The sequence below is a fragment of the Anomaloglossus baeobatrachus genome, chromosome 1 (assembly GCF_048569485.1).
Source record: "Anomaloglossus baeobatrachus isolate aAnoBae1 chromosome 1, aAnoBae1.hap1, whole genome shotgun sequence".
NCBI lineage: Eukaryota > Metazoa > Chordata > Amphibia > Anura > Aromobatidae > Anomaloglossus > Anomaloglossus baeobatrachus.
This window is the reverse complement of record NC_134353.1, coordinates 868,187,016-868,213,365: the sequence shown is the minus strand read 5'-3', so window position 1 is coordinate 868,213,365 and position 26,350 is coordinate 868,187,016. Positions and strand designations below refer to the sequence as shown.

Genomic DNA, 26,350 nt, shown 5'->3' with positions numbered 1-26,350 from the left:
AGGTCATCTGGCAAAGCACCCCATCACTCTCCTTCTTAGTCAAATAGCCCTTACACAGTCTGGAGGTGTGTTTGGGGTCATTGTCCTGTTGAAAAATAAATGATGGTCCAACTAAAATGCAAACCGGATGGAACAGCACGCGGCTGCAAGATGCTGTGGTAGGCATGCTAGTTTAGTATGCTTTCAATTTTGAATAAATCCCCAACAGTGTCACCAGTAAAGCACCCCCACACCATCACACCTCCTCCTCCATGCTTCACGGTGGGAACCAGCCATGTAGAGTCCATCCGTTCACCTTTTCTACAAAGACATGGTGGTTGGATCCAAAGATCTCAAATTTGGACTCCTCAGACCAAAGCACAGATTTCCACTGGTCTAATGTCCATTCCTTGTTCTTTAGCCCAAACAAGTCTCTTCTGTTTGTTGCCTGTCCTTAGCAGTGGTTTCCTAGCAGCTATTTTACCATGAAGGGCTGTGCACAAAGTGTCCTCTTAATAGTTGTTCTAGAGATGAGAAGGTGTGTCTAAACTTTTGGTCTGTACTGTATGTACATATATACACACAAACATACATATACACACACACATATATTATATATACACGTACATACAGTAACACATATCTAATATATAAAGCTCAGTGTGTGTGTGTGTGTGTGTGTGTCCGGGATTGGCATCTGCACCGTCGCAGCTACAGCCACAAAATTTTGCAAACTCACACGTCTGGACCCTGAGAGCATCATAGGCTATGTTGTGAGGCAAAATTTTAACCCCACGCGTTCCAATTTACCAATCAATTTTGCCCATATCTACATGATGGGGAAAAAGTGAAACGAAAAGTGTATCCGCAACGTCGCATTTACAATCACGCTATTTTGCACAGACACCTCATGTGACCCAGGGAACGTCGTAGACTATGTTTTGACAGGAAAATGTAACCCCGCGCTTTACAGTACCTCACCAAAAAAAACATGCCTCCATTAAAGTAAATGGAGCCTGGAACTACAGGTTATTAGTAGGAGCTGTGATTGGTTGCTATAGGAACAAAAGACATTCATAGTATAAGAAGCTTAAAGGTGAGGTAATAAGATGTCGGTGGGGAGACAGATAGAGAGAGACAGAGAGAGACAGACAGAGACAAACGGTGAAAAAGACAGACAGAGACAGACGGGGAAAGAGACAGGGAAGGAAGAGACAGCCAGAGAGACAGACAAAGATAGATGGGGAAAGGCACAGACCTTGATAGAGACAGACGGGGAAAGAGACAGAGAAATAGAGACAAAGACAGGCAGACAGGAAAAGAGACAGATGGGGAAAAAAAGAGAGATAGAGACAGACGGGGAAAGAGACAGACGGGGAAAGAGACAGACGGGGAAAGAGACAGACGGGGAAAGAGACAGACGGGGAAAGAGACAGACGGGGAAAGAGACAGACGGGGAAAGAGACAGACGGGGAAAGAGACAGACGGGGAAAGAGGCTTCTATTAGCTTAGTTTTTACCTTTTAATAATTACATTTCCATCTATTTGTTTTGTGTTTTTTGTGTGCAGAATAAATTTTTGTTAATACATTCTATATCAACAGCAGCTATTAACCCGGGCGAAGCCGGATAGTACGGCTAGTATAATTATATATATATATATCCACACACACACACACACACACATACAGTATGTACATATAATATATACACACACACATATATATACACAATATATATATATATATATATATATATATATATATATATATATATATATATATATATATATATATATATATATATATATATATAATTTGTAAATATACACACAATTATATATATACACACACATATACATATATATATATATATATAAAATATATATTATATATATATATATATATATATATATTTATTTGTAAATATACACACAATTATATATATACACACATATATATGTATATATATATATATATATATATATAAAATATATATATACACACACATATACATATATATATACATATATATATATATATATAAGTTATTATAAAAAAATAAAAATTAACGGAGGATGGACTGAGAGGAGAAAAGAGGAAACAAAAAACCTTACCAAGATTCCTCAAGTTCCATCTTATATTGTCACCCAAGATGGATGAGAGCTTGAAAAGGAGCCTCAGACTCGCACTCCATGTGAGAACGGGTTAATGAGCGCCAATGATTTACTGCCAAGACGTTTCTAGCCAGGTATTTATCTCTGTTGACAACCAAGTGGAATACACCAAGGGTGAACAAGGGTCATGTTTGAGTCTCCCAAAAAAAAGGATTACCTTTGAAAAAGAATGCAAGAAAGACACCACCTGTTCTCATAAAGGTTGTGTCCACATCTGTATGCGTTTAGCATTCTGCCTCCAAGGTAAATATGGCTTAATATGCCCCAGTCTAGATACTGGAAACCATTGAAAACTTTTTTTTTTTTGTCAATTTGCATATTCATCCATTGCTGTCCTCATTCTCTAGACAAACGTCTGCTGCAAAGGCTTCGGTTTTCATAAAAAAAGAAAAAAACCTGAACTGAACACACATTTTTTCTCTTCTCTCTTGCATAGTAAATATTGGAAACAGATTCTTGACCAAAGCTCCCCCCTTCTTAAACTACTGCCAAAAGGAAGTCTGGGGAAGCACTCAACTAGAATGGATATTTAGGAGAGGAACACTGTTCTGGAAAAGAACAGGAGCAAACGAGATGAAGCAGAAATGCATATTTTAAAAGGCAAATCTAATATTAAAGGCTGCTCCTCTGCTAATGTACAGCATTATTATAGATATACATACAAGTACTGTAATCACTTTCATATAGTATAAGCATTTTAGAAGCATAATTAAGTTATGGCTCATGGTAGCCGAGAGTATTGAACGCATCAGGAGAGTGCCAACTAGTGGTCAGGTTATGAATAAACCACAATATTGTTTAGGATACTACCGCTACGTTCTTAAAGGGGTTGTCCGGCACCTAAAATGTCCTTTCTAAATATCTGTTCCAGGAGGGTTAATAGATGCTGCAGGGAGTGAGTGCAGCCAAAGCCTCCTGTCACTGTCACCATAACTATGGGATAGCAGGGAAACATGGCTTCTAGGCGGTCCCTCAAGCTAGTGGGCCCTATGTTGTCCCTAACCTCAGGGATACTTTGGATGGTGGAAAGCCCAGAGTCTCCTTCCTGGCCCTGCTCCTGACCAGTCTTGATCTGATTTTCCCTCCCCCAGAGAGGGATGGGACAGGAGTGTGATGAAACCCACAGATAAAGATGAGGGAAAACCAAAACTGCCACACAGCGTGCACCCAAAAAGTTAAAAGACAATAAGAGATTCAGGAGGAAAAACAAGAGCAGGAAGGAAGCTACAAAACAACAGGGGTAAACTCCCTCCACAACTGCACCAAGCATTGAGTGGTAAGTCTGAGACACTACACCTCATAGACCAACATAGAATAAACTATAGCTAGCATGGGTGGAAGGTATCAACCAGCATAAATAGAAGAGGAGCAGATGTGATAGGTCTCCCCACAATATGTAACCAAAGGAGCAAGCAGACCAGCAGAGATTAACTTTTGATAGTCTGATTATAAATCAGCACACAGCAGGCCAACGCCTGAGTCCAGTTGCGTTGATCCCAGACACCAGAGAAACCATCGGAAGGAGTGTCAGAATCTGCAATCTGAACAGAGCCCATTTTTAAGTGGAGACAAGGGCCTTTGCAGCCACACCTCAACTTCTACATGCAAAAAAAAGCCCCAAAAAAACCTTGCTGACAGTTACAAACCAAAGATTAAAAAACAAAACTATCACCTGACCAGAAATATGGCCAGTCGTGCCACACTAGATCCATGTGTATGAAGTTCATGTACCTAGGCTCTGCAGCTACAAAGTATTGTGCTGCCATATGGTGCCTCCACATAGTGTCTTCGCACATCTCTGTAATATCTGTTACCAGATGACATACAGTCATGGCCAAAAGTGTTGACACCCTTGAAATTGTTACAGAAAATTAAGTATTTCTTCCAGATAATTCTTGCAATTACACTTTTTGATGGGCAGGATAAAATTACTAGCATCTTTACAAATTTGTGGGTAAACAACTTTGTTTCCAGCATGTGATGCTCGTTCAAACCTACCTGTGGCAAGTAACAGGTATGGGCAAAATGAAAATCACACCTGAAACTAGGTGAAAAGGGGAGAAGTTGACTCAATCTTTGCATTGTGTGTCTGTGTGCCACACTAAGCATGGAGAACAGAAAGAGAAGAAGAAAACTGAGCACCTGAGAATGAAAATTATTGAAAAATATCGACAATCTCAAGGTTACAAGTGCATCTCTAGATAGCTTAATGTTCCTTTGTCCATGGTGCGCAAGTTAATCAAGAAGTTTCCAACTCCTGGCACTGTAGCTAATTTCACTGGATGTGGACGGCGGAGAAAAATTGATAAAAGATTGCAACGCAAGATGGTGGATAAGCAGCCCCAATCAAGTTTCAAAGAAATTCAAGCTGTCTTGTAGACTCAGGATGCATCAGCGCAAACTATCTAATGGCATATGAATGAAATTAAAACACTATGGCAGGAGACCCAGGAGGACCCCACTGCTGACAGACATAAAATAGCTAGACTGCAGTTTGCCAAAATATACATGGTAAGCCAAAATCCTTCTGGGAAAGCGTCTTATATAGACAGATGAGACAAAGATAGCGCTTTTTGGTGAAGCACATCATTCTGCTGTTTACTGAAAATGGAATGAGGCCTACAAAGAAAATAACAGAGTACCTACAGTAAGATATGGTCGCGATTCAAAGATATGTTGGGGTTACTTTGTAGCTTCTGGCACTGGGAGCCTTGACTGTGTGCAAGGCATCATGAAATCTGAAGATTACCAAAGGAATTTGGTTTGCAATGTAGTGACCAGTGTCAGAAAGCTGGGTTTTCCGTTCTAGGTCATGGGTCTTCCAGCCGGACAATGACCCAAACATACTTGAAGAAGTCCCCAGAAATGGAGGAAACAAAACGCTGGAGAGTTCTGAAGTGGCAGCACTGAGTCCGAATCTAAATCCCATTGAACATTTTAATCCCATTGAAGAAATCTTAAAATTCCTGTTGGGAGAAGACGCTTTAAATAGGAGAGACCTGGAGCAGTTTGCAAAAGAAGAGTCCAAAATGCCACGTCAGAGGCGCAAGAAGCTGGTGGTTATAGGAAGCGATTCATTGCAGTTATTTATTCCAAATGGGTGTGCAATCAAATATTAAGTTCAGGGTGCCAACAAGTTTGTCCGGCCCACTTTTGGGATTTTGTGTAAAATTATGTCTAATTTGCCTTTTTTCTGTTTTTGTTTTTTTTTTTTTAATTCACAAAAAAAGTATTGCTCCAATACACACAAAGGAAATAAAAATGTGTATGACAAAATGTGTAATGGCAATAATTTTCTGGGAGAAATGCTTCATTTTCTTTAACAACTTAAAGGGGGGCTAATACTTTCGACTATGACTGTATAATGGAGATATTTTCCTATAGAATCAGTACTTTTAGGGATAAAAATGTAAAGCGCCATGGCATTAATGGCGCTATAATAATAAATAATATTGGATTTTGTATGAATCAAACAGAAATTGGAGGCAAAATTAGGTACAGTTATGACTGCCTGCATACACTGGTGCTGTATTAGTGTTATTATAATCAGCTGTAAAGCTCTGTGTGCACACTGCGTGTTTTGCCAAGGATTTGCTGCAGTTTTTCATGCAGAAAAGGTGCGCTTTTTGTTCATAACCTTTCTGCAGTCCTTCCCCAGCAAAATCTATGGGAAATCCAAAATGCTGTGCGCACACTGCGTTTTTTTTCCTTATAGGGCTTGCTGCAGCTTTTCTGCAGCAAAAAGAAGTAGCATGTCACTTCTTTTCCGCAGGTAGCTGCGTTTTTGCCATAGATAATGGTTAAAAACAGCAGGCACCAACCCATGGCAAAACCGCAACAAACCGCGGTAAAACCGCATGCGGATTTCGAGCGCCTTTTTTTGCCGCGGGTGTGTAATTCTGTCAGAGGGTGCAAATTTTTCTTGGGCCTGCAACACACATTCGTGCCTCCGGTACGTGTTTGGTACGTTTTTGCACGTACCGAAGACACGGAGACACGTTGACCAATGTTGCCCTATGGTAGATGGCACACACACGTAAAATCACACGGAACGTGTGTCCGTGTGGTTAGTACGTGTGTGCGTTTTCCCACAAGGCCGACATGTCCGTTTTTGGCGGTCAGCACCCAGGCACGGACCCGCTAAAGCCAATGGGTCCGTGCCTGCACGGACGGCACACGTAGCATGTCCGTGTTCAACACGTACCGTCCGTGTGCGTTTTTAAACGAACGATGTCGGGTTGTTTTTTTTTTGTTAAATGTCAGTCTACTTACCTTTTTTTCTGCTGTTCTCAGTCATTATCCCTTTGGCGCTCAGTCTGTATCTTTCCCTGTCGCATACTCACCGATCCCCGATCATCAGCGCGGCGAAGAACAGCTGTTCCAGAGATACACGGCTTCAATTAATTTGAAAATGCCGGCCGCTCATTAATCAATCTCGTATTCCCTGCTTCCCCCGCCCACAGGCGCCTATGATTGGTAGCAGTTAGACACGCCCACACGTTGAGTGATAGCTCAGCTGTCTCACTGCAACCAATCACAGCCGCCGGTGGGCGGGTATATACTGTGCAGTAAAATAAATAATTAATTCATTAAAAAAAATAAAAAACGACGTGCTTTCCCCCCCAATTTTGATACCAGCCAGGGTAAAGCCATACGGCTGAAAGCTGGTATTCTCAGGATGGGGAGCTCCACGTTATGGGGAGCCCCGCAGCCTAAAAATATCAGCCAACAGCCGCCCAGAATTGCCGCATCCATTAGATGCAATAGTTCTGGAACTCTACCCGGCTCTTCCTGATTTGCCCTGGTGCGTTCACATGGACATTACACGTACGCATACACAGCCATTCCACACACACACACACACACGCCTAGCATATGCCAGCACACGGATGTCATACGTACCGGAAAAACGCCCATAAAAAACGGAACACGGACCTGAAAAACGGAACGTGAGACACGTACGTTTTTTATGCGGAAGTGTGTTTTAGGCCTTAAGAAACATATTTCCCAGTGCGCACAGACCCTTAAATAGTCTTTCGCATGAGCCCTGACTAAATCAGTAACTTATATAGTAAGTTATAAAGAAAAGGGTTGAAATGTGAAATTATGCTGTAAAAAGCTTAGTCAGGAGCTCGCACATCAGAATAGACCTGCGCTATAGAGATTCTTACGGCTACGATCAAATGAACTGGATTTAGTGTAAGGCTACTTTCACACATCAGTTTTCTGTATTCAGGCACAGTCCTTTTTTTTCCTGATCCAACGGATCCTGAAAAAAAAGTGAAAACCGTATCCACCGGATCCGTTTTTTAACGGATCCGTTATGCCGGATCCGTTAAAAAAACGGATCCGGTGGATACGGTTTGCATCCGTTTTTGCATCCTTTTCGTCCGTTTTTTGGCTGGATCCGTTTTGTTAATTACATTGGAGCATGCTCAGTTTAGAAAAACGGATCCGGCGGCCGCATCCGTTTTTTACCGCATTACGCCGGATCCGGCGTCCATAGGCTTCTATTGTAAAACACGCCGTATCGCGCCGGATCCGGCGCGATGCGGTTTTTTTGCCGGACAAAAAAACGTTGCAAGCTACGTTGTCTCCGGCCGCCGCTTTAACTAATTTTGCCGCATCCGGAAAAAAACGGATGCAACGCAAAGCCATCCGGTACAATCCGGTAACAATGCAAGTCTATGGGGAAAAAACGGATGCGGTACCGGATCCGTTTTACCCGTTTTTTTCCGGATTGAACCTGATGGCAAAAAACTGATGTGTGAAAGTAGCCTAAGGCTAGTTTCACACTTGCGTTGTGTCTCATCCGCCAGGTCCGTTGCTGCGTCGAAACGACTCATCCGTCAATTTTTTGTGTTGCTAACAGACCCAAAAGATGCGTTATTTCGCAGGAATCCGTCAGCGGCACTACTGCCCCTATCATCACCGCACACACCAGCACTACCGCCCCCATCATCACAGCACACACACATCGGCACTACCTCAGTGAAGTCTCCGCTGACAGCGCAATTCATTTCAGTTGCTTCGTGGAGCTCACAGGAGCGGCAGTGTTCTACGGCCGCTCCTGTCAGCTTCCGATGTAGCAGAGCTGAAAGCGTCGGGGGACCTCGTGTGGATTACGTCGGACCTGAAGGGGTATTTGGGCATTAATAAAGTCGTGAAAGAGAGGGTGTTTTTTTTGTCTTTTATTCCAAACAAAGGATTTTTTTCGGGTGTATGTTTTTATTTACTTTTACTTACAGGTTAATCATTGGGGGTGTTTCATAGACGCCTGCCATGATTAACTAACCTAGGACTGCCATTAACTCCTTATTATCCCAATTGCCACTGCACCAGGGCTATTCGGGATGAGCCGGGTAGAGTCCCGGGACTGTCACATCTATTGGATGCGTCAATTCCGGGCGGCTGCTGGCTGATATTTTTAGGTTGGGGGGGCTCCCCATAACGTGGGGCTCCCCATCCTGAGAATACCAACCTTCAGCCGTGTGGCTTTATCTTGGCTGGTATCAAAATTGGGGGTGAAATCGCACGTCTTTTTTTTTTAATTATTTATTTATTGTACTACACAATATAGACCCGCCCACCAGCGGCTGTGATTGGTTGCAGTGAGACAGCTGTCACTCAGCATGGGGGCGTGTCTGACTGCAACCAATCATAGGCGCAAGTGGGCGGGGGAAACAGTGAATACAAGATGGAATAATGAGCGGCCGGCATTTTCAAAAAGCAGGAGAAGCCGCCAGAACAGTGTGACAGCTATGCAACGCCGCTCCGGTGATCGGTGAGTATGAAAGAGGGGGTGAGAGGGAGAGACCAAGAGTGATTTAAAACGATTTGGATTGTTCTGCTGAACATGCTGAGCATGCTCAGTAGAACGTGACGGAATCAGTCAGCGGATTCCCCCGCATAGCGCATTGCGGTGGAATCCGCCACCATAGACAATCATTAGACACCTTTTCAACGGAATCCGCCAAGGTGCGTTCTTTTAATGACACCAAAAACGCTACTCGTTGCTTTCCCTCCACCCGGCGATGCATCAAAATAACGACTCTATGCCGGCCAGCGGGAGCAGCGCAGACACTTGCGTCACAGTGCGTCATCAATACAAGTCTATGGAGAATAGCGCAAGTCGTTAACGGACTGCGCTATTTTCCATAGCAGCGGATTGCGATGAACGCAAGAGTGAAACTAGCCTTATATAGACTAGAACAAATGCAGGTTGAAGTCGAAACCTGCCTCTCATACTTCTGCTGCGGATGCACACACAAATTCATCCCACTGACATTTAGGCTGTGTGCACACATTGAGGGTTTTTGTTTTTTTTTTTTTTATAAGGTTTCAGTAAGGATTTGTCCTCAAGGGTTTCCTGATGTCAACAAAGTGAATGAGAATCTTGAAGTCTCACGATGAGTATATTCTCCTTCTGCAGCTTGTCAATTTTTGGAGCATTTTTTTTTGCTGCAGATTTCACCCATTTTTGCTGCTGCTTTTGTTCCCTGCCAAGAGATGCAGAAATGGTGCAGAAATGTCTGCACTAAATACTCAATGTGTGCACATACTCATAGGATATGAGCACACAAAGTATTTGGTGCAGAAATTTCGGCACCATTTCTACATCTCTTGGCAGGAAAAAAAAAAGCAGCAGCAAAAATGTGCGTTTTTTTATGTTTTTGCTGCACATTTTTTATGCAAATTTTTCCCATTCATTAGTTTGGGTGAAATCTACTGAAATTATTGACATGCCGCAGATTGAAATCTGCACCAAATCTGCAAGGAAAAAATATTCAAAGTGTGAACATACCCTATTGGGGCTAATCGTCATCTTTTTCCATCATGCAGAATCCCCAGAAATACAGAATGTTAATTATTTCTGTGCCATGTAGCAGAATAAATTAACCCCTTCCCAGACTAAGCCTGGGTATAGTTTGATCCAGACCAGAGTATACCCCAGGGATTAACTGTCTGAGACCAAACTATACCCCTGTGTGCAAAATAGCCTAGGCCAAACCCTCCAGGCCAGAATATACCCATCCAATGTGGAACCCGGAATTAGTCTGGCCCAAGTCACAGTATACTCCGAGGGGATAAACTCTGTACCCCTGGGTGTAAAATAGTACAGGGCTTACTCTGAACTGACAGTAGATGGCGCTGTCCGATTAGTGCATAGTTTGTGAAGTACAAAGAAAATAACTAGGATCAGTTCCTCTCTGGTGTTCTGCCTCAACCAAGTGCACGCCATTTGAGGTCATGTATGGACGAAAGGCCAAGCTTCCTATGGACCTTAATTGCTCAGAAAATGATACGGTGATCCCCAATAAAATGTTGAAAAATTAAAGAGGACCACCCACCAGGATTTTCTCATATAAACTAAACCCAGTGCTATACTGGCGCTATCATGCTGATTCTATACATACCTGTAGTTGTGAGATCGGATGTATAGTTTCTGAAATACAGGCAAGTAAAGATTGTGAAATGCACAGTTACTTGACTGATAGGTGCTGCAGAATATCTAATAGGTGGGTCGGGTTTTGCTAGTTACTCCCTCCCCTCTCTGCCTGTCTTTCCTCCCTCCTTCCTCCCCCTGTAATAACAGACATGGGGAGGAAGGACAGGCAGCCAGACAGGGGCGGGAATAACTAGCAAACCCGACGCACCCATTACAGTAGATATTCTGTTGCTATCAATCAAGTAACAGTGCATTTCACGAGCTTTACTTGTCTGTATTTCAGAAACTATACATCCGATCTCACCACTAAAGGTATGTATAGAATCAGCATCACAGCGCCAGTATAGCACAGGCTTTAGTTTATATATGAAAATCTTGGTGGTTGCTCCTCTTTAAGTAATTGTTGTGCATATCACTCAGTGCTACTGATGGAGGTATAATATCGACTGAGGGGTATATTTTGGCTTTGGCCAATTTTTTCCCCAGAGTATAATCTAGCCTAGGCCCTTTAACCCAAGATAAAGTCTGGACCAGGGGTACACATATCATTGCTGCAACCTGGGGCCCAAGAGGTAAGGGGGCCCATTTTTATCTCCAGTGCAGATGGGATTGTGCATTTTGATGAGCTTTTGGGCTGCAAAGGGCCCATATATTGTTCATACACAGGGCCCCTTTTCTGTCTGTGTCCGCCAGTGGTCTGGATAGTGGGGGACAGAAATCTTGTGCCGAAATTTTCTCCTGCACATCAATAGAAACTATGGAGGAACTCATTCACATGCATAGGGTGCAGGCTCATCAGAATTTACGGGGCTTCCGGCACAAATCTGTATCAAATCTAACAAGTGACAGCACCAAATAGTGCCCATATTGTACCTCTAATATCATACATGGCATGTTTAATTGCCTATAATATTACATAGGCAGAAACATCTTCTATGGGAGGACCATCTCATACATGCAGCGTACAAAGGGCTTCACACTCCGTAATACTGAGCCATAGGGGTTCTCGGTGTCTCTGTACTGGGATTATATTCTGAAGAGTTTTTACATGTTGTCTATATTTTTGTTTTTTTATAATGAATATTGAATCATTTAGAAGAACTATCTAGAAGTGTATATATACTAAATACATGGAAATAGATTTTATTATTAAATAGATTTTTATTTATAGATCTATTTATTTATAGATCTATAATAATTATCTAATTACTTATTATTAAATAGATCTATTTATTAAATAGATTTTATTATTATTTATTATATTAATAATAATAATAATAATAATAATAATAATAATAATAATAATTATTATTATTTTTATCCAAAAATATTTATGCAATGTAGCATTTGACTGTATAAAAATAAAGTTGTTAACAAAATATTATTTCTAAAATTATAGGTATTCACAGACAGAAAAGTCCCAGAATTTAGAACGTTCTTCCCAGGGGCCCCACTTTTTGTGATATTCAGAAGGCCCCTTTAACCCATAATGAGCAGAGACCTCTGCTGGCCAGCTGCGGTACTGCGGTGGTTAATACTCATTTTAAAAGTATCAGAGAACATCCGACGGCTTATAAATCAATCCGCTGTCACAAACTCTAATTAAAAAAAAAAAAATGAAAACGTTTTTTTTTTTCTTCTTTAGCAAGAGAAACACCTATATTCTCAAAGCCCAGATCTTGATGATGAAACCCTTGGCACCTGCTCCGAGAATGCACACGATGATTGTCTATATAAATGTATCCGGATTTGTTAACCCTTTGTTTACTGTAGACTAGTCGGTAGATCAGGCCGCCAGATTTTGATGAAATGCGCGTCTCTCTTTTAGGAATACCTTTCTTCATTTATGAAAAGAGTCTCAGGCTGAAAGAGGACAAAAGGGAGAATACAAAGCGGCCGGGCACAGCTAAACCTATGTGGTAGCGGGGATAACGTCACCCATACAAAAAGCAAGAGGATAAGAGAGTCCCGCAGTGCAACAAAAAAAAAAAAAGCCATTGGTTTCATGCCAGAGTTGGTAGACAGGATCCGCGCTGATCATATATATTATTACATTAATGACGAGAAACCCAATATGAACTTGCAGATTTCTGGCGGAAACATGAAACCCAGTTATGATTGTTTTTCATTATGCAGCCTATATAATTTATTAAAGCAGCACTCACTGTCACAAACATATGCAAGAAATTACACATAAGAAAGGCCTCGAAATTACAATGTTGAACATTTCAATAAAATGAGCCCTGACATCTTTATGAGGATATTTTATGTACCTGACCCTGATACTGTCCTTCTAAGCCCTCCGCATAAAATCACATTCAGAGATCTGGCATTAAGCATTGCTCAACTGAGATATATATATATATATATATATATATATATATATATATATATATATATATATATATATATATATACACACGCATATTGCATATTGCACATGCACCCAAAAATCAGGACGTTCTAGCAGCAGGTATTCTGTATGGAGAACTATATGGGGCCCATTATTCTGTATGGAGGACTATGTGGGGCCCATTATTCTGTATGGAGGACTATGTGGGGCCCATTATTCTGTATGGAGGACTATGTGTGGCCCATTATTCTGTAAGAAGGGCTATATGGGGCCCATTATTCTGTATGGGGGGCTATGTGGGGCCCATTATTCTGTATGGAGGACTATGTGTGGCCCATTATTCTGTATGGAGGGCTATATGGGGCCCATTATTCTGTATGGGGGGCTATGTGGGGGCCATTATTCTGTATGGGGGGCTATGTGGGGCCCATTATTCTGTAAGGAGGGCTATGTGGGGCCCATTATTCTGTATGGAGGGCTATATGGGGCCTATTATTCTGTATGGAGGGCTATGTGGGGCCCATTATTCTGTATGGAGGGCTATATGGGGCCCATTATTCTGTATGGAGGGCTATGTGGGACCCATTATTCTGTAAGGAGGGCTATGTGGGGCCCATTATTCTGTATGGAAGGCTATGTGGGGCCCATTATTCTGTACGGAGGGCTATGTGGGTCCCGTTATTCTGTACGGAGGACTATGTGGGGCCCATTATTTTGTATACAGGGCTATGTGGGGCCCATTATTCTGTATGGAGGTCTATGGGGGCCCATTGTTCTATACAGAGGGCTATGTGGGTCCCGTTATTCTGTATAGAAGGGTATGTGGGCCCATTATTCTGTACAGAGGACTATGTGGGTCCCGTTATTCTGTATCGAGGGCTATGTGGGTCCCATTATTCTGTATGGAGGACTATGTGGGGCCCATTATTCTGTATGGAGGACTATGTGGTGCCTGTGACTAGGTTGGCCCACGAATTTGTCCAAGTTTTAAACTTTGGCCCTCTGTGTAACTGAATTTGACATCCTAGAGCTAAAGGAAGGAGATACCCAACAGAAGACTATACTCAATCTTAAAAGGTTGTCTTAGGAAGATAACCCCAACCCATATTCCCAATTAGGACAGAAAGATATTATGGAGGACATCCCCTTTATGAGCAGCTTTTGTAAAGGAGGCTCCCATTTAGAGGTCTCTGTTGCTAAATTGCATGTTTTACAATTCCTGGCTGGTAATGGTTTCCTACAGCAAAATAAATTGTTTGCCAGGAAAGCCAGTGACATGATCAATTGATCACCCCAAAGCAGTTTTCTGAAACCCTTTAAAAGGAATCTGTTACTATGTTTATGCTATGTAATCGGAGAGGAGCATGGAGTAGGGGACAATTCCCTGACTCTAGAGATGTATCACTTACTGGGCTATGTGTTTCAATAAAATCTGTGTTTTATCAGGAGATAATCACTGGACGACTAGTTGTCTCATATCATACGGTCCACCTGTTCTGTGCAACCTCTCCCCTGCCACTGATTGTCAGCTTATTGTGTACACTGTGCATAGGCAAAAAGCTGCTAATCAGTGGTGTGGGTAGGGTTGCACAGAGCTGAGAATTTAGAGAACTGATAGATCTGAAGCAGAATTAAAAAAAAACAAAACGCTGGAATCAGGGTCTCTACATCATGCTGCTATCAGATTACATAGCAGAAACCTGTTGACAGATTCCTTTATCGAAGCATATGGACAGAAGAGGAGCAACTCATAAATTATATTTCCATCTATGAAAAAATTAGTAGTTAATATGAGCCTTTGATGTTGGCGTTTTTTCGATGGGATGCGAAAAATCCGCGGGTATAAATAAACGCAGTGTGCGCACAGCATTTTTTATACCCATAGGTTTTGCTGGGTAACGAATGCAGAAATGTTAGACACATTTTCTGCAGCAAATCCGTAGCAAATCCGCAGTAAATCTGCAGCGTGCGCACATAGCCTAAGACCAACTACATGGTACCATTTGGATTCCAGTTTCCAAAAATGTGGAAACGTCTCAATGGAATAAGTCAAGTTTAGTTTAAAGGGAATCTGTCAGCAGGTTTTTGCTCCCCTATCTGAGAGCAGCATAATATAGACAGAGACCAGGATTCCACCAATTTATCACTTACTGAGCTGTTTGCTGTCTTTTTGATAAAATCAATGTTTTCTCTGCTGCAGATCTGGGAGTTATTCAGAGCTCATGAATATGCTGGACTACCTGCAGCATGCCAAGTAGTAATCTAATGATAATCTCCTGCTGATTAATCAGTGATTTTATCAAAACTACATTAAGCAGCCCAGTAAGTGACACATTGCTGGAATCAGGATCTCTGCCTCGATATCATGCTGCTCTCAGATTAGGTGGCAAAAACCTGGTGTCAGAATCCTTTTAATACATTGAATTCATGACCTGGAAAGCAATTGACGGTCATTGAGATGAAAACAAAAAGGCTACTTACATTACTTGTCCGCCACCAGGTAATTTGTGAAAATTGTTATGCTTTTTTTTTTTTTTTTTTTTTAAAGCTTTGTTCCAGAATTTATGGTGGTTAACCATTTATTTTTGCAAGCCACATTGGTATAACGTTGAGAAACAATACCTTGTGTTGGCAATAGTACATGTGACCCCCAGGCTCTGTGACCTCGGGGATCCGGTGATGTCACGTCATCTTCCTGTTCACCTGACATCACCGTGGCCGGCCCCAGTCTTCCTGAGTGACTGGACTGTGGGCAGAGTTTCACCGCTCATCACAGCCCAGCATGTCTCCTGCTTGTGGCGTTCTGCAGTGAAGGAGAGCAGGAGGGATGCTGGGCTGTGATGAGCAGTGATGAGCGGGGAAACTCCGCGCACAGCCCAGTCACTCAGGGAGACTGGGGCCGGCCACAGTGGTGTCAGGTCAACTGGAAGTTGACGTGACATCATGGGATATCAGAAGTCACAGAGCCCGGGGGTCACAAGAAGGACAATAGCGCCGCTCAAAGACATTATTGCCAACACAAGGTATTTGATAGTAGCTTTGTTTCTCTATGTTATATCGATATGGCCAGTAATGCTAACTAGTGAACCACCCCTTTAGGGTACGGTCCTACTTGCATATAGCTTCTGATGCAAGACCATTTGAAGCGATATGCTAATGACCCTCTGCTGCGAGCGTCAAAGGAGGGTCATGCAACTGTGATCTGATCTTGCGATCGCATCACAGGTGCAGAGAAGAGGGAGGGAGCACTTTCTCCCCATCTCCTCCGCTGCCTGTCTCTTTGTATTTCACACTGCACTCGGATTACATGCAAGTGCAGTGCGATGTTTCCCACGCTCCCATAGACTCGTATGGGGGGGTGTGAGCCGAGACTTGCTGCCAGATGCAGCATGCTGTGATTCATTCTGCATGCTGCTATGGCATGAGAAATCAATCGCAGATGGACGCTGACCCATAGGTTTGCACTAGAGTGAGAGCAGTCCAATGTTTTATCAGATTGCACTTGTCCGTGCAAAATGCAAGTGGAACCGAGGCCTTCAGGTGTCTCATCAAATTACCAGATCTATAGATAATTGCGCTGGATTCTGAGTTTAGGGGCCCCAACCAATTCAAGGAATGTCCCTTGAATGATTGCTCCATTCACTTCTATCAGACTACCAAAGGAGAACCGAGTTGTCCTGTAGAAGTGGAAGTGGTCGCAGGCCACGGTGTACGAACACTCCTTCACACAGGGGACCTAAGGACCTCAATTCCCTGGATCGGTGGGATCCCCACAACATGTATCATCTATACATCCAGCTGTGAGCAGACTCAAAGACTAGGGATTGAAATATCATTCCTTAAGAAAGCAACCTTACAAATTCTAAAAGAAAAAAACAAAAAAATGGAATCTAGGAAAAAAAAAAAAAAAAAAAAACAGAGCCGGGTTCGAATAACCGAGCTAATGGTAGAAAGCAGTGCAGGATCTTTATAGCGACATAGCCTGGAGGGCCCGAGCACACGTTTAATGCTGCTGCACCTTTAAAAGACATTACAAGCCCTTTATCTTTTTAACACATGCATTTCTGTCTGCCACAGGTTACAATAAAACGTGAAGCGCTTGCAGCTAATGTGTCAACTGCGCCAACGATCCAGGAGCAGGAGCTCGCCATAATGCACAGCTGTTTTACAGAACCATTTTATCTGGCCTGTGTAACTCAAGCCATTTATCAGCCACTAAACGGCCGGTGTCAGACAACACAGGGCTGAAGGGGTTAACAAATCACGAGTAGGGTGACGACAAAAATGGACCAGAAGGGTAGTCATTAGGATTAAACCTTGACTCGTTAAATATAACTAGAAACTAAAATGTAAAATAAGCACCTACCAAAAATATAAACACAAAACGTTTGTTTTCCCTACCATTTTTCATGAGCTGACCTCGAAGATCTTAGGGGCACTTTGCACACTACGACATCGCAGCTGCGGTGTCGGTGGGGTCAAATCGAAAGTGACGCACATCCGGCGTCGCTGTCGATATCGTAGTGTGTAAAGTGTTTTTGATACGATTAACAAGCGCATAAGCGTCGTAATTGTATCATCGGTGTAGTGTCCGACATTTTCATAATTGCGCGGCAGCGACGGTACGATGTTGTTCCCCGTTCCCCTGCGGCAGCACACATCGCTGTGTGAGAAGCCGCAGGAGCGAGGAACATCAACTTACCTGCGTCACCGCGGCTCACGCCGGCTATGCGGAAGGACGGAGGTGGGCAGGATGTTTACGTCCCGTTCATCTCCGCGCCTCCGCTTCTATTGGCCGCCTGCCGTGTGACGTCGCTGTGACGCCGCACAACCCCACAAGATATCGCTGCTGCGACGGGGGCGGGGACTATTGTGCTCAACATCGCAAGCATCGGCTTGCGATGTCGTAGTGTGCAAAGTACCCCTAAAGGCTACTTTACACACTGCGATATCGGTCCCGATATCGCTAGTGTGGGTAGCCGCCCCCATCTGTTGCGCGACACGGGCAAATCGCTGCCCGTGTCGCACAACAGCCGTCACACATACATACCTGTCCGGCGACGTCGCTGTGACGGGCGAACCGCCTCCTTTCTAAGGGGGCGGTCCGTGCGGCGTCACAGCGACGTCACTGAACCGCCGCCCAATAGCAGCGGAGGGGCGGAGATGAGCGGGACGTAACATCCCGCCCACCTCCTTCCTTCCTCATAGCGGCCGGGAGGCAGGTAAGGGGAGCTTCCTCGTTCCTGCAGCGTCACACGCAGCGATGTGTGCTGCCGCAGGAACGAGGAGCAACCTCGTTACTGCTGCAGTAACGAGATTTGAGAATGGACCCCCATGTCGCCAATTAGCGATTTTGCACGTTTTTGCAACGATGCAAAATCGCTTATCGGTGTCACACGCAACGGCATCGCTAATGCGGCCGGATGTGCGTCACGAATTCCGTGACCCCAACGACTCCGCATTAGCGATGTCGCAGCGTGTAAAGCCCGCTTAAGACTTGATGTACAAAAGGCTTTTTTCTCTTTGTCTAAGTCTGTGTTAGGCTGGGGCCACACGGGGACTACTGCGATCCTCTCATGACACTCGGCTCACACTGGCAGCACAGCAGGAGCAGAGTGTCATGCAAGTGTCACTGCGACTGAGGTCCGATCATGCGATCAGACCTCAGCTGCGGGGGATGGGTTGGTGCTGCGGAGGGGCGGGCCGGCATTGAGGAGGGGAGGGCCGGCACTGAGGAGGGGAGGGGGGGGGGAATTTATCTCCCTCTCTCCTCCGTAGCCGGCTATTGCCATTCTTGCACTGCACTCGCGGTACACCGGTGTACTGCGAGTGCAGTGCGATTTTTCTCTCGCCCCATACACTTGAATGGGTGCGAGAGAAACCAGGATCGTATTATACCCACAGCATACCGCGATCGTTTTTTTGGTCCGATTGGGGCCGAGAAAATAATCGCTCATGTGTGCTGACACATAGGGTAATATTGGTCTGAGTGTAATGCGATGTTTTATCGCATTCCACTCGGTCCAATTTTCATGCCGTGTGTCTTAGGCCTTAGTGATCATTTCTTCTATGGCAAAATAATCCATCCATCTAACAGGTGAGACATATCAAGATGCTGATTAGACAGCATGATTATTACACAGGTGTGCCTAAAGGCCCCTTTACACACTGAGACTTTCTAGCGATCCCACCAGCGATCCCAACCTGGCCGGGATCGCTACAAAGTCTCTGGTGAGTCGCTGGTGAGCTGTCAAACAGGCAAACCTGGCCAACGACGCAGCAGCATTTAGAGACTTTCTAGCGATCCGGACCTGCAGAACGACCTAGCTGGTCATTGGGGACGTTGTAAAGCAGCTATTTGAAAGGGAAGTCGCTAATGAAGTCGTTGTAACGGTGTCAAACACACTGATGCATGCTGCACAGCGGGAAACAAAGGATCAAAAAAATGTTCCTGAAAGATTTGTAGCGATCAGCGACCTCACAGCGGGGGCCAGGTCGCTGATGCGTTTCACACACTGCAATGTCGCTGGGGAGGTCGCTGTTATGTCACAAAACCGGTGACGTTACAGCGATGTTGTTAGCGATGTTGCAGTGTGTAAAGGGGCCTTTAGGCTGGCCGCAATAAAAGGCCACTCAACACAATGCCACAGATGTCGCAAGTTTTGGGGGAGCGTGTAGTTAGCAAGCTGGTTGCAGGAACGTCCACCAGAGCTGTTACTTGTGAATTGAATGTTGATTTCTTTACCATAAGCCATCTCCAAGGGTGTTTCAGGGAATTTAGCAGTACATCCAACCAGCCTAATAACCAAAGACCACGTGTAACCACACCAGCCCAGGACCTCCACAACCAGCATCTTCACCTCCAAGATCGTCGGAGACCAGCCACCTGGACAGCTACTGCAATAATCGGCGCATAACCAAAGAATTTCTGTCAGAAACCGTCTCAGGAAAGCTCATCTGCTGCTCGTCATCCTCATCGGGGTCTCCACCTGACTGCAAATCATCGTCGTAACTGACTTGAGTGGGCAAATGCTCACATTCAATGGCATCAGGCACGTTGAGAGGAGTTTTCACTGTACAGGGCAGATGTCAGACTGACCAGATACTGCCTGGTTTAATGACTTTCCGAAACCTCCCAATACTGTAAAACTGCACATTTTAGAGTGGCCTTTTATTGTGACCAGCCTAAGGCACACCTGTGCAATAATCATGCTGTCTAATCAGCATCTTGATATGTAACACCTGTGAGGAGGATGGATTATCTCAGCAAAGGAGAAGAGCTCACTAACACAGATTAAAGGCTGCTTTACATGTGTCGATTTCTCATGCAATCGCATTTGCGATCGCACCCGCCCCCATCATTTATGTGGCACGGGCAATTTCTTGCCCGTGTCGCACAATGTTGTAACTCCCCGTCACATGTACTTACCTTCCAAACAACCTCGCTGTGGGCGGCGAACATCCTCTTCCTGAAGGGGGAGGGATGATCGACATCACACAGCGGCCGCCCAATAGAAGCGGAGGGGCGGAGATTAGCGGGACGTAACATCCCGCCCACCTCCTTCCTTCCGCATTGCCGGCGGGACACAGGTAAGCTGCAGTTCATCGTTCCCGGGGTGTCACACGGAGCGATGTGTGCTGCCTCGGGAACAATGAACAACAGGACGTTAAATTTTTTGAAAATGAGCGACGTGTCAACGATGAACGAGAAGGTGAGTATTTCTGCTCGTTCATAGCGGTCACACGCTACGATAACACTAACGATGCCGGATGTGCGTCACTTACGACATGACCCCGCCGACATCTCGTTAGATATATGGTAACGTGTAAAGCCCGCTTTAGACAAATTTGTGAACAATATTTAAGAGAATAAGCTCTTCTGTGCACAGCTCATGAAAAATGGGAGCAAAAATAAAAGTGTTGTGTTTATATTTTTGTTCACTGTGTATATATAGCTCCAGTACTTACCTGGGGTCATGCAAGTCATATAAGATCTCTGGGCATCTTCTGACCTGCTACCTAAAGACCAATACAGACTCGCATGGTGTGCCCCAGGTGAAACGTGAATGTAGATGTTGGGAAAAGAAGACTTCCTAAGCTTTAATTTGGGCTCAGATTTGCAAGCAAATACAAAAATTATTAGGTTTAAAGAGAATCGATCACCAAATTTTTGCTACATCAGAGATGAGCATGATTTAGGAAAAGAGACCCTGATGCCAATAATGTATCACTTAGTTTACTGGGTGCAGCAGTTGTGAAACAGAGTTTTTAGATGCTGCATGTAGCAGACCTCAAAGTTAACACCATCCACACCAAAGCTTTATATGTATATTGTGCTGGGGGTGGTTGTGGATGAGGATTCACGCAGGATCTAGTCCAGGTATTGATAATCTCCTTATGATAAAACACTCATTGTACTCAACAGCACACAGCCTAATAAGTGACACATCCCTGAAATCAGTGTCTAAGCCCCTACCTTATGTTTCTCTCAGATTATTTAGCAATACCTTGCTGACAGATTCCCTTTGAATGGATTACCATGTATGACTATCGACTACATAGACTCATGTTTGCCTCAAATAACTGATCAAATTATTGTAGCAAAGACCCCACATGCATTGAGTTAAAAGTTGGTGGGATTTGCCAACCATCTAATATGTAAGGGGTCTCTCCTGACTCTCCATGACATAATGTTAGAGGAGATGTTGAAGCTTAACAACTAAACATTTCATTCTCCTTGGAGAGAAGGTCTCGCAGGTGATGGGCAGCAGCTTAACTCACACTTTATGTTGAAAACGTATGGTCGTCCGTGCCGAGCAAACACGGATATAAGAAAGTTAGGAGAGAGCGCTGTGGGCTTTATCTACAGTCTATGGGCACATATAAATATACCATATTGTCACTGTAAGACCCCATAACATCTGTCAGGGGCCCCATTACACATTAGACTGTTGGCCGAACCCAATATTAGCCAGTTTGGGCGACGTTACTCTGCTGTTTATGGGGACTCCTTGCATCTTTCCTTATCTTCAATTGTATCCAAAAATGATATCTGCAAATAAAAACTGAGCACACTGTGTGGATTACTATTACTGTATACTGTTGTAACCTCTAAAATTCAGGAATCCGGCACAGCATCTTCATAAAAAAACAAATTTTATTGATCCATTAAAATCCAATTAAACGGACAAGACGCGTTTCGGGGACAACCTTGTTCACAATCCATAACCTATGCCTTTTATTCAGCATAATGCTGACACATACCGGCCGGGCGGAATCCAAAAGATATTCTTATGTGACACCCTGCACCAAGATGATATGTCCTACATTGTAGCGGCCATCCTTGAATTAGTGGGACGCGGTGTGGTGAAGATGAGACAGCTGAATGATGAGGTGACACTGAATACACCACCCAAACCGATGGCCAGAAGTTAGCAAGGTCTCCAGAGGAGACAATCAGGCTCCTGTATTGGAACCCGAAATGTGACCCAAAGCCTACAACGCTATCGGGGAAAAATGAACTACAACTTCATAACAAGAGAAACGCCACCGTTACGTAGGATCACAAATAGTCCAATATGTAGCCTGGTGCTATGGAAAGCAACTTGACGGAAAACTTCAAAAGCAACTTTTTTTAAAGTTCCTACATGCTTCTTACTAGTAATATCAGTGGAAATTAGCTCTCATCCATAAAAAAAAAAGAATCCTCACTAGAGCCACCTACTGGAGCGAGCTACCCCATAAGTCACTGTCCGAGCCTTCCAACATGACTAGGGACATTAGCCAAACCAGACAACTCTCATACGTTACAAGCTTTGTTAGAGGTGAGATATTGAGTTATGGGTTACCCAAAAAGTTGGCATTACCAAAATATTCTGTCTTTATGAGATAGAGCTAATTTGGATCCTTTTCACTCTTTGAAGCCAATGAGGCTGCAAACACAAGTGGTCTCCTTAAAGGGTAACCCCCAAATCTGGTCACAGCACTGGCTTATTGGATCGAGCCTTTGTACTTCTACCCATAAAGAGTTTCCAGTTTATTACAGGTGCGATAAAACCAATACATAAAACATTAATAAAATTAGAGAATAAGAAAAACCCGAATGTCAACTTGAGCCTCATATCATTGTATTTTAACCATTTACTTTTCTGTTGTTAAAGGTGGAGGGGTACACGAAAAACTAAATTAAATTTGGCTTCCCGACAGCGCGCTTGGTCTCGTTTATATGGTTAAGACCAGACAGTTCTGCTACTTTGGCTTTAATTTGTCATACATGATGTAACGCTATCACTAAAAGACCATTTCCTTCTTAATTCTTCACGAACTTTTGCTATTTTCATAAAGTGGAGAAAATTGCAACCACATCCAGGGGGAGGCAGGAGTCTAGCCTCGCTCCAGCTGATCTTCCCTTTACCATCCATCAGCAGCGCTAAATCTATTTGGATAAAACGCGTGTGACCCAGACAGCTGGCACCATCCCAAACTGCCTTACACACCGGCAGCCCGGATCATAACAATCCTTCTCTATACTCTACACCATCTACAGTGCAAGACTGGAAGAAATTAGCCGAGAGCCCAAGAAACACATTACATACAGGTAACGGAGGCTCCATGGGGGATGTCCATTCATCCAGGCAATGACCAGCGCTCTACTGTGTAATGGACTACAACCACTATCATCCACTAATAGAGAGTCCACAGCAGTAGACACTAAACCACTACGTCAATACATTGGCAGTATGGCACCTATAAATTGCTGTATAAACCTACAGCTGGAGAATAGAGAAGTAAAAAAGCACTAATAACCCTATAAATTATTCTTTACGGTCACAGCAGGACTGGCTTGCTTTGTGGGTCCTGTAGAACTCTGGCACCCAAATAGAATGTCTAGTGAATTTCAGTTTGGAAGCAAGAGGGGGGCGAGTGTGGGGTTCAACCTCACATAACCCCTCTATATACATTCTCCTCCAATTCAGCCCTCCAACAGCCAAAATCCGCACTCCCTATGATCACTGCAGGATAAATACACACACACGTATCCGAGACGCTGCGGTGTTAAAAGTCTCGGAGATCCCAAGTGGCCAGATGAAAATCAAAACCACACTCTTACATCTCTTTGATTAGTCTATTAAGAGCTTAACATATCCTAGAGCATCAGACGGAGCGCACACATTAATGCTGCCCGTCTGAGTCCAGACACAAACTATGCACTTGTCTGACTGACTTCTTAAGCAGACTTTTTTTTTTCTCTCTCTAATACATGAAGCATAAAAGTTGGCTTCACTTCCACTGCTTAAGTACTGAACTTTCTTTCCTCCTCTGCCCCTTTAGATTGCAAGCTCCTTGACGCTTTCTTCTTCACTTTAACGTGACTCAGCTTCTCAATGCAAATCTACATTGCTGACCTCATCAATTTAGAGTGCAAGCTCTTTGACACTTTCCTTTTTACATTCTACACGTTACTCAGCTTTAATTTCAGCGCCGATAGCATAACATTAGATTGCAAGCTCCTGGACGCTTTTTTTTTCTTACTTTTTAACATGAATCAGCTTCCTACTGCCTATCTGCACGGATGACCTCATCATCTTAGATTGCAAGCTCTTTGACACTTTCTCCTTACGTTTTACACATCGCTCACCTGTACAGCGCCGACCCCATATAATTAGATTGTCAACTCCATGACACTCATACGAAATCCAAATTTAACATCTGAACTGCTGGCTTCATCACATTTTAGAGTGCAAGCTCTGTGACCCATTCATACACATTGATTCCAGAAATAGCGTTGATCATTGATTGCGAGCTTTTGAGACTTTCTTCTAACAGTCAACTGTCTGGTGGAGAATTAGATTGTAAGCTCCCTTGTCCAGTTTCTTTATTCAGCACCCAATTCCTTACATACAGCAGTATTAGATTGTAAGCTCCCTTGCCCAGTCACATTATTCAGCACCTTATTCTTTACATACAGCAGGATTAGATTGTAAGCTCTCTTGCCCAGTCACATTATGCAGCACCCAATTCATTACACACAGCAGTATTAGATTGTAAGCTCTCTTGTCCAGTCACATTATTCAGCACCTTATTCTTTACATACAGCAGGATTAGATTGTAAGCTCTCTTGCCCAGTCACATTATTCAGTACCTTATCCCTTATATACAACAATATTAGATTGTAAGCTCCCTTGCCCAGTCACATTATTCAGCACCTTATTCCTTACATGCAGCAGTATTAGATTGCAAGCTCTTTGGCTCTGAATGCCATGCTGTCACATAGAGTGCAGGCTTTGACATTTCTCTCATTCTGTAACATTTAGATGTTTACAAAACAAAGTAAAGATAATATAAACAAATATGAAACAATGTAACAAGAAGACAACATCAATACTGACATGACAGATGCCCAAATCAGCCACCACACAGAGCCCCAGCATGCCAGGATGGCACTGGGATGGGTACACAGCACATGCAGGCAGTGAGGGGGACAGGGTGATGGCAGGGACTGCCTCTTACCTCTCTCATGTTCTATTAGCACAGACATTGCCCATTCACTGTATATTCCCTGTGCAGACACCAGACAGCCTCCTCCAGCAGCAGCAGCCCTGTCCTGGTGCCACCACCATCCTCTGCCACTTATACAGGGGTATACCAGGGTGATCACAGTGCTGGCCGCATGTGGCAGGTCTTATTACTATTATTATGGGTTTGTGTGTGTTTTCCTGCCTTGTCTTGTATGAGCAGCTCTCAGTGCAAGTGCATGTGGCTGTGGAGAGAGTGCAGAGAGCCCTGTGCAGGAGCTGGAGCGGCCACTCATAGCGAGCTATCTGCCAGCAGCCAACTTTAGGTCTCATCAGTTTTTTTGGCAGCTCAGCAAGTGGGAGGGGAGAGTGACGTCACTGCCTCTTGCGTTCTAGTGCGCATGTGCGGAGCAGTGCAGGACGGGGGATGGGGATGGAGGGGTGCAGGCAGGGGAGAGGGCGGACGGCTGCACTCAGCTCCCGGGCAGCTCGTCCTGCACCGAGGACCCCGGGCTGTGCTGCTGGGGGGCACCACATCCGCCTGTGTAATGCACTCCACACAGGCTGAGGCAACCTCCGGGGGCTCCACATGGGGGGTGCAGAAAGGCTGTCATTGGGGTGATCTTAAGAAAAAGCTCTCCCCTCACCAACAGGTCATGTTCCAACTACAGTCAGAGCCCCCCTTAACCAGCAGTGCCTTAATATCCTCATAAATATTGCACCTAGCGCTCCCCTATAGATAGTGCCAGCTATGAGCCCCCCCACAACTAACACCTAGAGCTCCCCTATAGATAGTGCCAGCTATGAGCCCCCCTTACTACAGCTAACAGCTAGAGCTCCCCTACAGATAGTGCCAGCTATGAGCCCCCCAGTACAACT

General features: G+C 44.1%; 1 protein-coding gene across 1 annotated transcript in view; it reads right to left on the bottom strand.

Moving 5' to 3' along the window:
* The window catches only part of ADAMTS6 (ADAM metallopeptidase with thrombospondin type 1 motif 6), a 460,987-nt gene extending 435,251 nt beyond the window's left edge, over nt 1-25,736 (bottom strand). The window contains exon 1 of the mRNA XM_075326191.1: nt 25,467-25,736. The gene's annotated coding sequence lies outside the window, so the exon portion shown is untranslated. The remainder of the gene's footprint in view (nt 1-25,466) is intronic.
* Between the last annotated feature and the right edge of the window lie 614 nt (nt 25,737-26,350).